Source organism: Lissotriton helveticus, chromosome 2_2, assembly GCF_964261635.1.
Source record: "Lissotriton helveticus chromosome 2_2, aLisHel1.1, whole genome shotgun sequence".
Classification (NCBI taxonomy): domain Eukaryota; kingdom Metazoa; phylum Chordata; class Amphibia; order Caudata; family Salamandridae; genus Lissotriton; species Lissotriton helveticus.
The window spans coordinates 111929792-111941956 of NC_136060.1; the positions used below are offsets into that span (position 1 = coordinate 111929792).

At 43.8% G+C, this 12165-nt stretch overlaps 1 protein-coding gene across 1 annotated transcript in view; it reads left to right on the forward strand.

Annotated features, from left to right (window-relative positions):
- The window catches only part of LOC144821751 (uncharacterized), a 1041341-nt gene that overhangs the window by 912836 nt on the left and 116340 nt on the right, over positions 1-12165 (forward strand). The gene's annotated exons all lie outside the window — the stretch shown is intronic.

Below are 12165 nucleotides of genomic sequence, written 5' to 3' on the forward strand. Positions count from 1 at the left end.
GCAGCCTAACTTACAACAACAGTTGCATATAGTGTTGTGTGCAAAAGCAGGAAAAAGGTAAAATGGCGTTTAAACTTCTAATAAGCCTATGCTAACATAGCAATGTGCGCAAGTAAGGCCTGCCTTCACTACACTATTGGCTATTACTTTTGGTCGCATTACAGTCTATAGTGTTTCACACACCATGCCACTCTAGACCGGATGTCTTCAAATTTTGTACTTCACCCCAATGGTTGGCTGCATTCCCAGGGGGGCACAAATCTGTTAGCAAATGCTTACTCCTAGAATTTAGCACTGGTTTCTCAGCGCAAAACTCACCCTTGCATCTAACCTGGACGTGAGGTAGCATTTTACGCTAAGTAAATAGCTCTAAATGCAACCGAACATAAACAGCAGTGCGAGCAGCCACTCATGCTGGCTAAATGTGCTCTTACAGTAGGATTTGCTTGCCCAGAATTACTCTTAATCATACGATGGGACCTAATTGCGATATTATTGAGAATTCCGTGTCATAGAGTAATGCAGAATTCCCAAAATGACTCCAATTACAGCTTAATTGAAATTCTCCCCAGGCTAATCATTTTGTGGTGTGGTTGTGTCACTTCAACACAGAATAATGGCACCAATCTTTATCTGGTCCAATCAGGCTAGTTTGTAAAACCTTAACTCTGTCCTAAGTAGCTGTGGCTCAGAGCAGTCACGCTTTATGAAAGGACCAAGTGTAAAGCATTAAGGAGTTCCAAAACCGTTGAAAAAGAAGAAAATGCAGCACAATAAAATACTGACACCAATTTATAAAAATGGGTTGTATGTAGACATCTCAAAGACAAAAATCCACTGAAGACTTTCAGAGCTATGAAATTCCTAAGGAACAATTGAACCATTAAACCATTGAAATCTACTGCGATTTATGGTTTAGGGTTGCCCACTACAAGTGATTTGAAAACGGCCATGTATGCACTCTTGTGAGGGCTAACTCCAACAGGTAGCTAGTCATAGTGACCAATCATGTCCAATAGAGCAGTTAATTCACAAGAAAAGCAGTCTTCAGTCCAGTTCCAAACACTATTGGTGAACCTCCATAGAAACCAATGGAGTGGTCCTGATGGAAGAGATATAGTATCCTGAAGATGTTCAAGGAAGCTGATGATGCTGAACTGGTACCAGGGGTCTTCCTGTGACTACCCTCAAATTCTCCAGCAGGGTAGAGAGACTTTGGCCACACGGGTCAAGTCATGTTGTGGTCTAGCACAAAACCAGTTGCAACTGGCCAGCTGATCTCCAGTTACAGCAAAACCTGCAGTCCCCTTTCCCTTGCAAAAACGTCTGTGCTGGGTGACCAAACTGCACTTAGATGAGTCTCCCGGGTCCAGCAGACACAGGTGCAACTTTTGAGGGTCTAGGCTCAGTCTCCCAGGCTGCACTTCAACAGTCAGTGGCGATCAGGTTTCTTGGTGCTGGCTGCCAAGGATGCATGCTTCATCAGCTTTCTGGCCCTGTGGCTGTAACAGAGAATCAGCAAACTTACTCTTTCAGTCTCTTTCTCTGTCTGGGACTCAGGAACAACCTTTCCCCAAGCAAAGCACCCAGGCACAGCCCTTTCTTTTCTAGCCCAAGGTTCAGCAGGTGCAGTCAAGTTTTTGATGATTTTTGTTGAGTTCAAGGAACAGCCTGTCAGTCCTTCATTATTCTCTCCAGTTCAGACATGAAGTGAAGTCTGGGTTCCAGGGATGGCACTTTTATGTCTGTTTTCCTTATGAGTTTTTAGAGGCTAGAGTGAAAAATAGTGCCTAAGATATTAAAGCACCAGCCATCTGGTCGCATGAGACTAAGTCAAAGTTGAAAGTTGTGGCCAACCATGATGGAGCATTGGTCGGATACACCAAGTAGATTGGACCCGGTTTCTGTATACCCTTGGACTTGGAAGAAATTTTGAAAAATGTCTGAGAGGTAAGAGTTCATCAGGGGAAGGCAGCCAGTGGAGTCCAAGGAGGAGGCATAGTCATCTAGGAGCCACTGTACGAAGTTGCAGTGAAGATACCTATGTTCTAACTTAATCTCCTTTTTGGAAGTCGAAAATCTCCAGTGGGATGGAACTACAGGCTTTCCTGCTGTGAAGAAGAACGTAGCAGATACTGCTGCAAAGTCAGGATGACCAGTGATGCACCTTGGGCAGATCGGCTAGCAGGTGGGTCCCGGTCTCCCCTTGTTTTTCATAACACTTATTTTTATCAAACAGTCCCAAATTTTAACTTTGGGCTGTCTGGGGCACCTTGAGCATCATTTCCAAGGGTCCAGGACTGGAGGGGCACCGCATGGAGGGTCAGGACACACTCAGGCAGGGTCCAGATATAGGTTCAAGATGGTTGGTGCCTTTTCTGTCCCTGAGGCTCTGATCAGGAGGCCAGCAAAATAGCCCTGGGAGTCACTCTGGGCATCCTAGGTACAAGCAGAAATGCAGGACTCAAGTAACAGGGCAGTCTTCTGAGGGCACATAGAATAATTCTGGTAGCAGGGTAGTCCTTTTGGTTCAGCAAGGCAGTTCTTTGCAGTACACAGCAGGTCACAGCAGTAGACAGACCTTTGAGAGTCCTTCTGCAGGTCCAGAAGTGAATTGAAGAGTGGGTCTGAGGGTCATATTTTTACACCTTGTTCCCCCTTTGAAGTGGGAGAAACCTCTGGAGGCTTCCCCCACACAAGTGCCAGCAATTTCCTGCCTCCCTGCCCTGGTTCTAGTCTGTCTGCTGGCACAATAGGCTAGTGTTAAGTTCTTTGTGTGAGAACTGAGGCACAGTCTATTGAAGTGGAAGTGGGGATGTGCACAGCTCATCCCCCCTATCTTGCTTGAAGTAGCCCAACCAGGCAACACCTAGTCCATCTTTTGTGTGGCTGTATTGGAGGAATAAACAAATGCCAGATGCCAACTACACCCAGTCATGAGACTCAGGAATAGGCTGCAGGCACCACATTTTTAGGACAGGAAAATGCCAACTTTCTAAAAAAGTGTCATTTTCAGAATGGGAACTTAAAATCTGACATTACCATTGAAGAGGATTTTAAATTACAATTGCTCAGACACCAAACAGGACTTTTCTACCTGCTCCCAATTAAAAGGTATTACTTATCAAATGTAATGAGGGGGATTATCCCATGGGAGAGGTAGACCGTATGTTAGTGAAAAAGGAATGAAAAAAAAACTATTTGTGAGTTTTCACTACCATGACATGCAAATCTTAAAAGTACATGTCTATCTTTTTAATTACAATGCAAGTCCATGACCTACCGTATGGGTGGCTTATATGTAATAAAGAGTTAGTTTTAGGATTGGCAAGGGGATTATTTTGCCAAGTCGAATTGGCAGTTTAAAACTGCCACCAGGCTTTAATAGCAAGCCTAAGTCATGTTTTAAGAGGCTAATTAATCTGGTGCACAATAGGTGCTGCCGGGCCACTAGTAGTATTGAATTTATCAGGCCTGGGCATATGGTATACCAATTTACTTGGGACTTATAAGTAAATTTAATATGGCCATCAGGTATAAACTAAGTTTATCATGTGCTAAGTAGTGAGCACACGCCCTTTAACACTGGTTAGCAGTGGTAAAGCACAGAATCCTGAGGCCAGCAAAAAAAAGGTGCTCACTATAGAAGGCAAAAAGGTTGAGGGAAGACCACTGTAAGCTGATAGGGCTAACAGGATACATTTCTTAACCTTTACCTGTGGTTTAGTTTTGTCTTTGTTTTTCTTATTATCCCACTTCTTCTTTGTAGAAGACTCAGGTACTTGCTTAAATGTATGAATTTAAATTTGAATTTAAAATTATTTATATAGCGCACGTACACCAGCGGTTTCATGGCGCTACAACTTACAGATATCAGGGCGAAGGTGGCAGAAACTAAGTTTAAAAGACATCAGGACTGCTAGTGTGCTAATTAAAAGCTTTAGTAAACAGATGAGCTTTGAGCTGTTTCCTGAATTGCGGATAGAGAGTTAAGGCTCTAAGCTCTGGAGGGAGGGAATTCCAAATGAGTGGAGCAAGAGTCGCAAACTTCGATCCTCCCCATTTCTTCCTCCGGAACCGCGGGACTGTGAGAAGGGCTTTAGTGGATGTGCGCAGTTCCCTGGTAGGTACATATGGGATGATCTCAGATGAGATAAAAGCCGGTGCCGTGCCCAGTCGAGCCTGGAAGGTGATAGAGGCAAGCTTGAACTGGACACGTTCACGTACTGGGAGCCAATGTAGAGACTTGAGGAGGGGGGTGACGTGGTGGAACTTTGGCAATTTAAACACCAGCCGTGCCGCCTGGTTCTGGATCTGCTGCAAACGCCTTAAACTATAAGCAGGTATACTTGCATATAGTGCGTTGCCGTAATCCAGGCGGGAAATGACCATTGCCAGGGTGATCAGTTTCAGAGCGTCAAAAGAAAAAAAACGGGACACCTTGCGTATAGTGCGCAATGAAAGAAAGGAAGAAGACACCACAGAACTAACCTGGGAGTGAAGAGTGAGCTGGGAATTGAGTTTAATGCCTAAAGTTTTTACTGAGGTAGAGGGGACAGGTGGGGAACCTAAGGAAGGGGGCCAAAACAAAGAGGACCAGGGACTGGATGAACCGCCCGTCAACACCAGCTCGGTCTTGTCTGGGTTGAGTTTCAGATGGTTGTGGTTCATCCAGTCCCGAATATGAATCATAATAGACTGAAAATTAAGAACAGAAGCAGGGTAGGAGGACAGATTGAAGACAAGTTGGAGGTCATCCGCATAATTAAATACGTTGACCTCCATTTGCTGCAGTGAAAAAATAAGAGGGGCGATGTAGAGGTTAAACAGAAGGGGTGAAAGGGAAGAGCCTTGGGGAACCCCGCACTGAACTTTCTGGAAATCCGCAGAGAAATCACCCAGGCGAACCGCCTGGGTGCGGTCCCTCAGGAAGGAGGATAACCATACCAGGGCGGTACCCCCGATCCCCGCCGCCTTGACACGGGATAGTAAGATGGTATGATCAACCGTGTCAAAGGCGGCTGAGAGATCGAGGAGGACCAGGGCCTGGGTCTGGTTAGTGTCCATTCCCTCCCTGAGGTTGTCAAGGACCGACAGTGCCACGGACTCCGTAGAGTGTGCGGGGCGGAAACCGGCCTGGCGGGAGGCTAAAACCCCATGCATCTCCACGAAAGAGCTCAGAGCGCAGGTGACATGGCGCTCGAGCACTTTTGCCAAGAATGGCAGGAGGGAAATGGGGCGGTAGTTGGCAGGGACTGAGGGGTCTGCACCCGACTTCTTCAGGATAGGGACAATAACTGCTGTTTTAAGTAAGATGGGTACGACACCCTGAGAGAGAGAGCTATTGAGGAGATGAAGGGGGGGGGTCAGGGCAAGTGATAAAAATGTGACGGAGGATGTGAGCAGGACAAGGGTCTAGGGGGGAGCCGGATTTAACAAGGGGAATTAAAATGTATCCTTTTCAGAATTGCTCTTTAGTTGGGGTTTATGAGGTCTGGCTCCCAAATTATCTCTACTTAGCGTAGCACTGTTTATTTTGATAATTTTCGGTAATTTGCGCTCCTGTTGTGTGGGAGCCAAATACCTTAGATGCTGGCATACAGCCAATGCTGCTGCTTCCCCCTTTATGTTACTTAACATAATGGTATATCCCGCAGCAAACTTGCCAATCAGTTTTATCCCCAACTCCAGGCAGGTGCTGACCCGTACTCATTCTGTATCTGTTTAAGCACTTCCGGCAGAGGTACAGTGTCCTCTGGTACATACTGCAGCGAAGACTGTATCCCAAGTAGTGCAGTCTCTCAAAGGGGAAGCCATCCTCATCAGCAAGTATAGTGTTAATATTCAGTGTTTTCTCTGCAGTCCTGCATGGGGAAATACAGCTTCAAGTGGACCTGTTTTTAGTGTATTACAGGACGGAATTTCCTCCCCATTTGATGGGAACCTTACTCATGACTGCATTCAGTATTTGTAGACTTACGCATAGTGTATTGATTGTTGTACCAGTCCAAGATTAGTATCATAATGCTCCTGCATGTGGTGGACATCTTTAACCCCTTCCATGCTCATGACGGAACGGTTCCGTCATCAGTGTCGGTGCTCCGGTGCTGATGACGGAACATTTCCGTCATGAGCCAATACGCTTTTAAACCCTTCAGCACTGCAGCGAAATTCGCGCAGCACTGAAGAGGTTAAATGGTAAAACAATGAGTCACTGAGGACAGCATCATTGCAAGTTGATTGCCCAGTTTAGAGACAGTGGCTGCATTGAATTCAGCTCACAACAGATAACAAATGAGCAGCAAGTGGCTGGTAGCACAATGTAGGAAGCTGACCAATGCTATAAAAAATAAATAGGATTGGAGAAAGAAATGAATGGGGACCTATAAAAGGAGAAAACTGAAAACTAAAGGACTGGTCCATCAACCCTGGCAAAGAAGCGCACTCAGTTTCAGATGGATGTGTAAATGTGATCAGGCATTACGCCATAACTAACACAGCATTAGAGCCAATGGTGGCTGAAGTGGGGGAGATTAATTAGCCCATGATGTTTGCTGTTGCAGGCAGTAGCAGAATGGAAATGACACTTTAACAGACCAAGGTCTGGATAACGCTTGTTTAAAGGCCCCCTACATACCAGATGTGGGGGTAGATTGGAAGATTCCTCCACTTCAAAGGATGTCACCAGGTATAAATTATGGACCCTTAGACCAACTCATCAGCACACTCCTACATTTGCCGATATTACAGAGGAAGAACTGCCTTATTCCACACATGATTGCCTGCTGCTTGAGGCTTGCCTTGTTCCCCAGAGGACTGCCCTGCTGTTTGAGGCTTGCCTTGTTCCCCAGAGACCTGCCCTGCTGCTTGAGGCCTGCCATGTTCCCTGGGAAGAAAGACTGGATCTGCTCCCTTCATCCCAGGTTATCCTTGGTTGACCTTCTGTCAGATACAGGGACACAATCAGAGGCATCCCTGCAGCTGCCCAGCACACCTGCTACAACTGGGCTTGTGTGGACCTGCAAATAGACCTGCCTGAGCCCTCCTGGCCTCTGCTAGACTGAGTCCCGGATCCCTAGGAGGTGCCTCACTCAGTCCTTGACCCTTCGCTGGCATCACAGACTGTGCATTCCTCTACAAGAAAAGGAGAAATCCTGATGATCTTGATTCTTAACTCCTGACCATGAGAAGGTAACCTGATCAGCCTGATTAACATGGTCCCTGCATCTGGCCCATGCGCCATCGCAGTCGATCTGAACTTGTGACTTTCTCACGGTCCAGGATGACTAGATGACCTCGAGTGGCGGTTTGTGCTTTCAGGCTCTATACGTACCTAAAACTTTAAAACTGAATATCTCTGGTTATACTGATTTGATTTTTGTTGATTTGATCTTATTTAATTTATTAAAATTTCAATTGGTTTGGGATGTTTTTATTTTTTCACTTTATTACTGTTTGTGTGCTGCATGAATAGGTTGCACGGTGCCTCTAAGTTAAGCCAGACTGCGTTTGTCCCAAGCTAACAGAGGGCTAAGCACAGGTTAATTTAGTTACTTTTGTGGTTCACTCTCACAAACATTGTGAGTACTGCTTTAGCAGGGTTTTCGCCCCCTTCGATCAATGACCTGATTTCTTACACCTTTTATATTGAACAGATCAGACACATGGCATCTAGCATAAAATTTCACAATGAACCAGTCAAAAATATATAGCCTTTTTCATTGGCATGACACCATTCCCAGCTCAGGCCTACAGCATTGACAGAAGCTTTCCCACAATAATCAAGTATAAAATAATAAAATTACAAGTATGTCCAAAGTTGCAGTTGGCAATGCAATATGAAGCCTCTCCTAATAGGGCCTCCAAAGCATAATTACAAGAAAATCTTCTACCCCCAGGGTTTGTCAGAGGTGTAACTAACACCAAACCTTTTGCCTACATGGACAATATGTGAGGATTCATGAAACAAAATATCTGCCTTCAGGCTTTAAACCAGTGCAACAACGAACCACTCTTAAAATCCTAATGACTTTTATGTATGCTTTTCACAATGAGTAAGTCAAAGCTACTGCCCTTATCACAATTTGTCATAAAAACATAAATTAGACAAAAAGCCATTATATAATCCTGTTGTATTGAGCATGCGCTTTATCACTAGGCAAAAAATGCAATGCAAGCACTCTTTTTCAGCAGAACCACACAACTTCTGTCCAATCAAATGCTGTACTAAAGTTAATCAAGTAGTGGGTGGAGGCAAAGCCCCTCTCTTAGTAGTGCCTCTTAAAGCTCGTTTCGTGTTGCTCTCATAAAGTATGTTGCCAGCCACGCTGTCAAGTCAGACCTAAAATGTCACTAACTAACGGTGTGTATGAACAATGTGTGATCCCTCATCCAACATGGATCATGAGGTGACACACCACTGACTATACCGGATTCGGTGACAGGAACAGATTTAGCAATTGTAGAATACGTTTATCTATTTGGACATGTTAGACTTTATTATATTATTACTTTTTTTCAAACAACTTTGTTTGTGATTTAAAACTGTGGCATATGGCGATTTATCATTTCACTTGCTGCCTAAAACATAAATAAGAACATTAATACTTGTCGCAAGTTCATTCATGCTCACAAATGCCTTCAAATAGACCATTTGTTAAGCTTCTGGATGAGTGGCAGTCAGCTATCGCTTCGCCATGTCTGGAGCTTGTTAAGGGTTTCATTGTAGCAAGAATGGCTCGTGAAAAATGAGTTTTGAGAAAAAAATGAAAAGAAGCATTTGTTGAATTGAAAACCATTTTTAGTGCTCGGTAAATATAAACATGGCACTATGAATGATTGTTTTTTGATGATTAAACTATGCTTAAATCACCCCCAAAAAATTGGAAGTGTTTTAGAAATTTGGAATCAGGCTCACAAAGATTTTCTTTTACTACTAAATAGACTGCAAGTAACTTACACGCAATTATTTTCAGTTTGTTGTGTGTGTGAGACTTTGTGCGCTTTCTCGCTATCATTATGAAAAATGATCAATGATTATTAATTTATGCAGTGTCTTTCGACCTTTTGTAATTCATCCCTCCCAATCGGGTTTTAGAGCTGGCTTATCAACGGAAACCACCCTGTTGGGGGTAACGGAAAGACTGCGCTGTCATCTCTTTGCTGGAGACACTGTGGCTCTTATTTTGCTGGATTTAAGCGCAGCATTCGACACAGTGTCTCACACCATGTTAATTAAAACTTTAAGATCCTTGGGCATCTGCAGCTCAGCTTTGAAATGGCTCACTTCTTTTCTCACAAATCACCCTTTTCAAGTCTTTTCTTGCACAGCTAGTTCCGATTTCTACTAATTTGCTCATGGGGTACCTCAAGGCTCCATTCTCAGCCCTTTGCTTTTTAACTTATACGTAAGACCCTTAGCCGATGTTGCAGAAGATTCTGGGCTGTCCCTGTTTTCCTATGCAGACGACTCCCCGATCATTTTCTCTCTCTCCACGAAGAGCACGACCAGGCCTCCTCCCCTTCAGTTAGGTCTGATTAAAATCGCATCGTGGATGCAATCAAATTATCTCAAACTCAATGGTGAGAAAACCGAGGTCCGTATACTTGGGAAAAACAAGGAACTCTGGGGCCCTCAACACTGGCCCTGTGAGATGGGTGCACTTTCCATACCCTCCCGCCAAGTTCGCAACTTGGGCGTCACCATTGATGACTCGCTCAGTATGTACTCGCAGGCTGTCAAGGTTGCCCCCACATGTTTTACCATCCTGAAGTGGCTAAAAAATATCATCTGGATGCTACCAGAGCCCACTCAGAAAACTGTAGTCCATGCTTTGATCACTTCAAGGCTGGACTACGGTAATGTTCTCTATCTGGGCTCAAACAAGTAAGTGACTCGCAGGCTGCAGAGTTCCAGAACTCTGCTGCAAGGCTTCTGTGCCAGGTTCATAGAGCCACCTCTATCTCCGGCCATCTACGAGACCTGCACTGGCTCAGGGTGGAGAACGGAATCAAGTTCAAAGCCCTGGCCTACATGTTTAAAATCAAAATAGGAGCTGCCCCTCAATACCTACAATTACTGGTCCGTCCATATGTCCCTCCTCGTAACCTCCGCTCATTCACTCAGGCGAGGTTTTTCATTCCTAAAATTAAACTATCTCGGATGGGTGGAAGGTCATTTGCATATCTAGGCCCCTCACTTTGGAATGCCCTGCCATAGCTCTTCGAAACGAAACAGAATCCGTCCAATTTCGCAAATCATTGAAGACTTGGCTGTTTAACCAATAACCTGTAAGCCTCTTTTCAACATAGTCTCTGATCTGCTTCGGCGCCGGGAAACCCTTTTTGGGTAGCCGTAGCGCCTTATAAATTTAATAAATAAATAATAAGATCCCATATTGTTGTCAAAGGTTCAGATATAGGTGTCCAGATTGTCATAAAATCCCCGCCATCCTATTTTGCAATAATTTTCTCATTTGGCCATAACTAACTCATTGAATTAGATCATTGCATAATGAATATTCATTTATCATAAAGAGCCCTGAGGAAGTTCAAGTCTATTGAATAAAATGCATTGGCTGTTTGGCTGCTGTAATTAATTAAATAAAGGATTCCAATAAAAATGTCAAGACTTTTGGACTTTGAACCCTTGAACAGTTGAAGTCACCTTTCAATCTTGTGTGTTTCTATAAACGTTCTAGGTACTTTACCATTCCAAAGTGAACTTCTGTTTTCATAGAATAGTAAAATAATCATAAACTAAGTAAACAAACCATTCTGGATTGTTGAGCTTGCACACAACCAACGGTGGCCATCTTTGAATGTTTTCTACCATAGATATAATTAAAAATATTTCAAGATGGCCACCTGTGCATGTGTTTTGAAAGAGGTGTGGCGCAGCGGCCAGGTACCTGACTCCGGCCCAGGGGGTTAACGGTTTGATCCTCGGCGCCGGCGGCAAGTTAGCCCAGGTTCATGTGACTCTGGGAAATAGCTTGCTTAATTTTCCTGATGGCCCAAACGCTGGGACACCTCTCGGAGGTAGCAGTGCGCTTTACAAATGCTGGTATTTGATATTGGTGCAAATGAGGTAATCTTGGAATGATGGAATGTTTTTCAATGCTTCCAAGATGGCTCACACTTTTTAAAGTAGTTAAAAAATACCCCAAATCACCACTTGTGTGTGTGCATCTTTAAATGCTTTTAAATACTTTGGGCCCGATTCACAAAGGTAAAGTTAGACCAAAAGTCTAACTTAAACCAAAAGTCTAACTTTAATACTTTTTGCTATTCACAAAAGTAAGGTAATACTAGAAATGTTACTAGTAGTAAACTTACTACTAGTAAAATTACTAGGAGTAAAGTTGCTAGTTGTAACTTTCCTTCTGAATAACGTAGTAAAGTTAGACTTTTGCACTAAGTTATTCTTTTGTTCTAACTTTATATTTATGGTTCGGGCCCTTTGTTACCCAAAGGATGCTGAATTCACAAAATGAGTGAAAGGGCCATTGTGTTGTTCTGGAAGTTTTCTAGAGACACACTCCGATGGGCCTTTTAAGCAGCATGAAAGTGTGAAGGGAAAACAAATCATGAATGCACAGTCAAGTTAGGAACACCTCTTCCTGATACATAATAACCAAAGGACAATAGAGGAAGGTTAGATCAAAATAACTGAAAATAAACACACCTCAACACAAGAAATACTAAGGAAACAGCATAAAGCCAAACCTACACACCCAATTCAGAGGGGGCAATGTGAACAGGACTTTTAGCTCAAGGAGGAGGATACAGACAATGAAGAAGCAAGAGAGCAAATTTTTCTGCATCAAGGGCTGATGAATGAAGCACATTTAAACCTATCCCCACTCTAACACTACAGTTACACCCCTTCATTAATGAGTAAGCATTTTGAATCAGGACAAAAGGTGTCAGTTGTGGAGTTTTCCTGAGAAGTCTCTCCACTGTTGAGATGGGTCAAGTAGCTTTAAGCCACTATCAAAAGAGGAAGAGCTCGTTCTGAGATGCTCCCTCTCCAAAGGAAAGGAAATGTGGGCACTATCTCCACTTCCAACAATTAGTTATCCACAGGTAGAATTCCCATGATGCATGTGCATACTCCACAGTAGGTACAGCCATGAGCGTACTTTTCCACAGTGTTCTCCATGT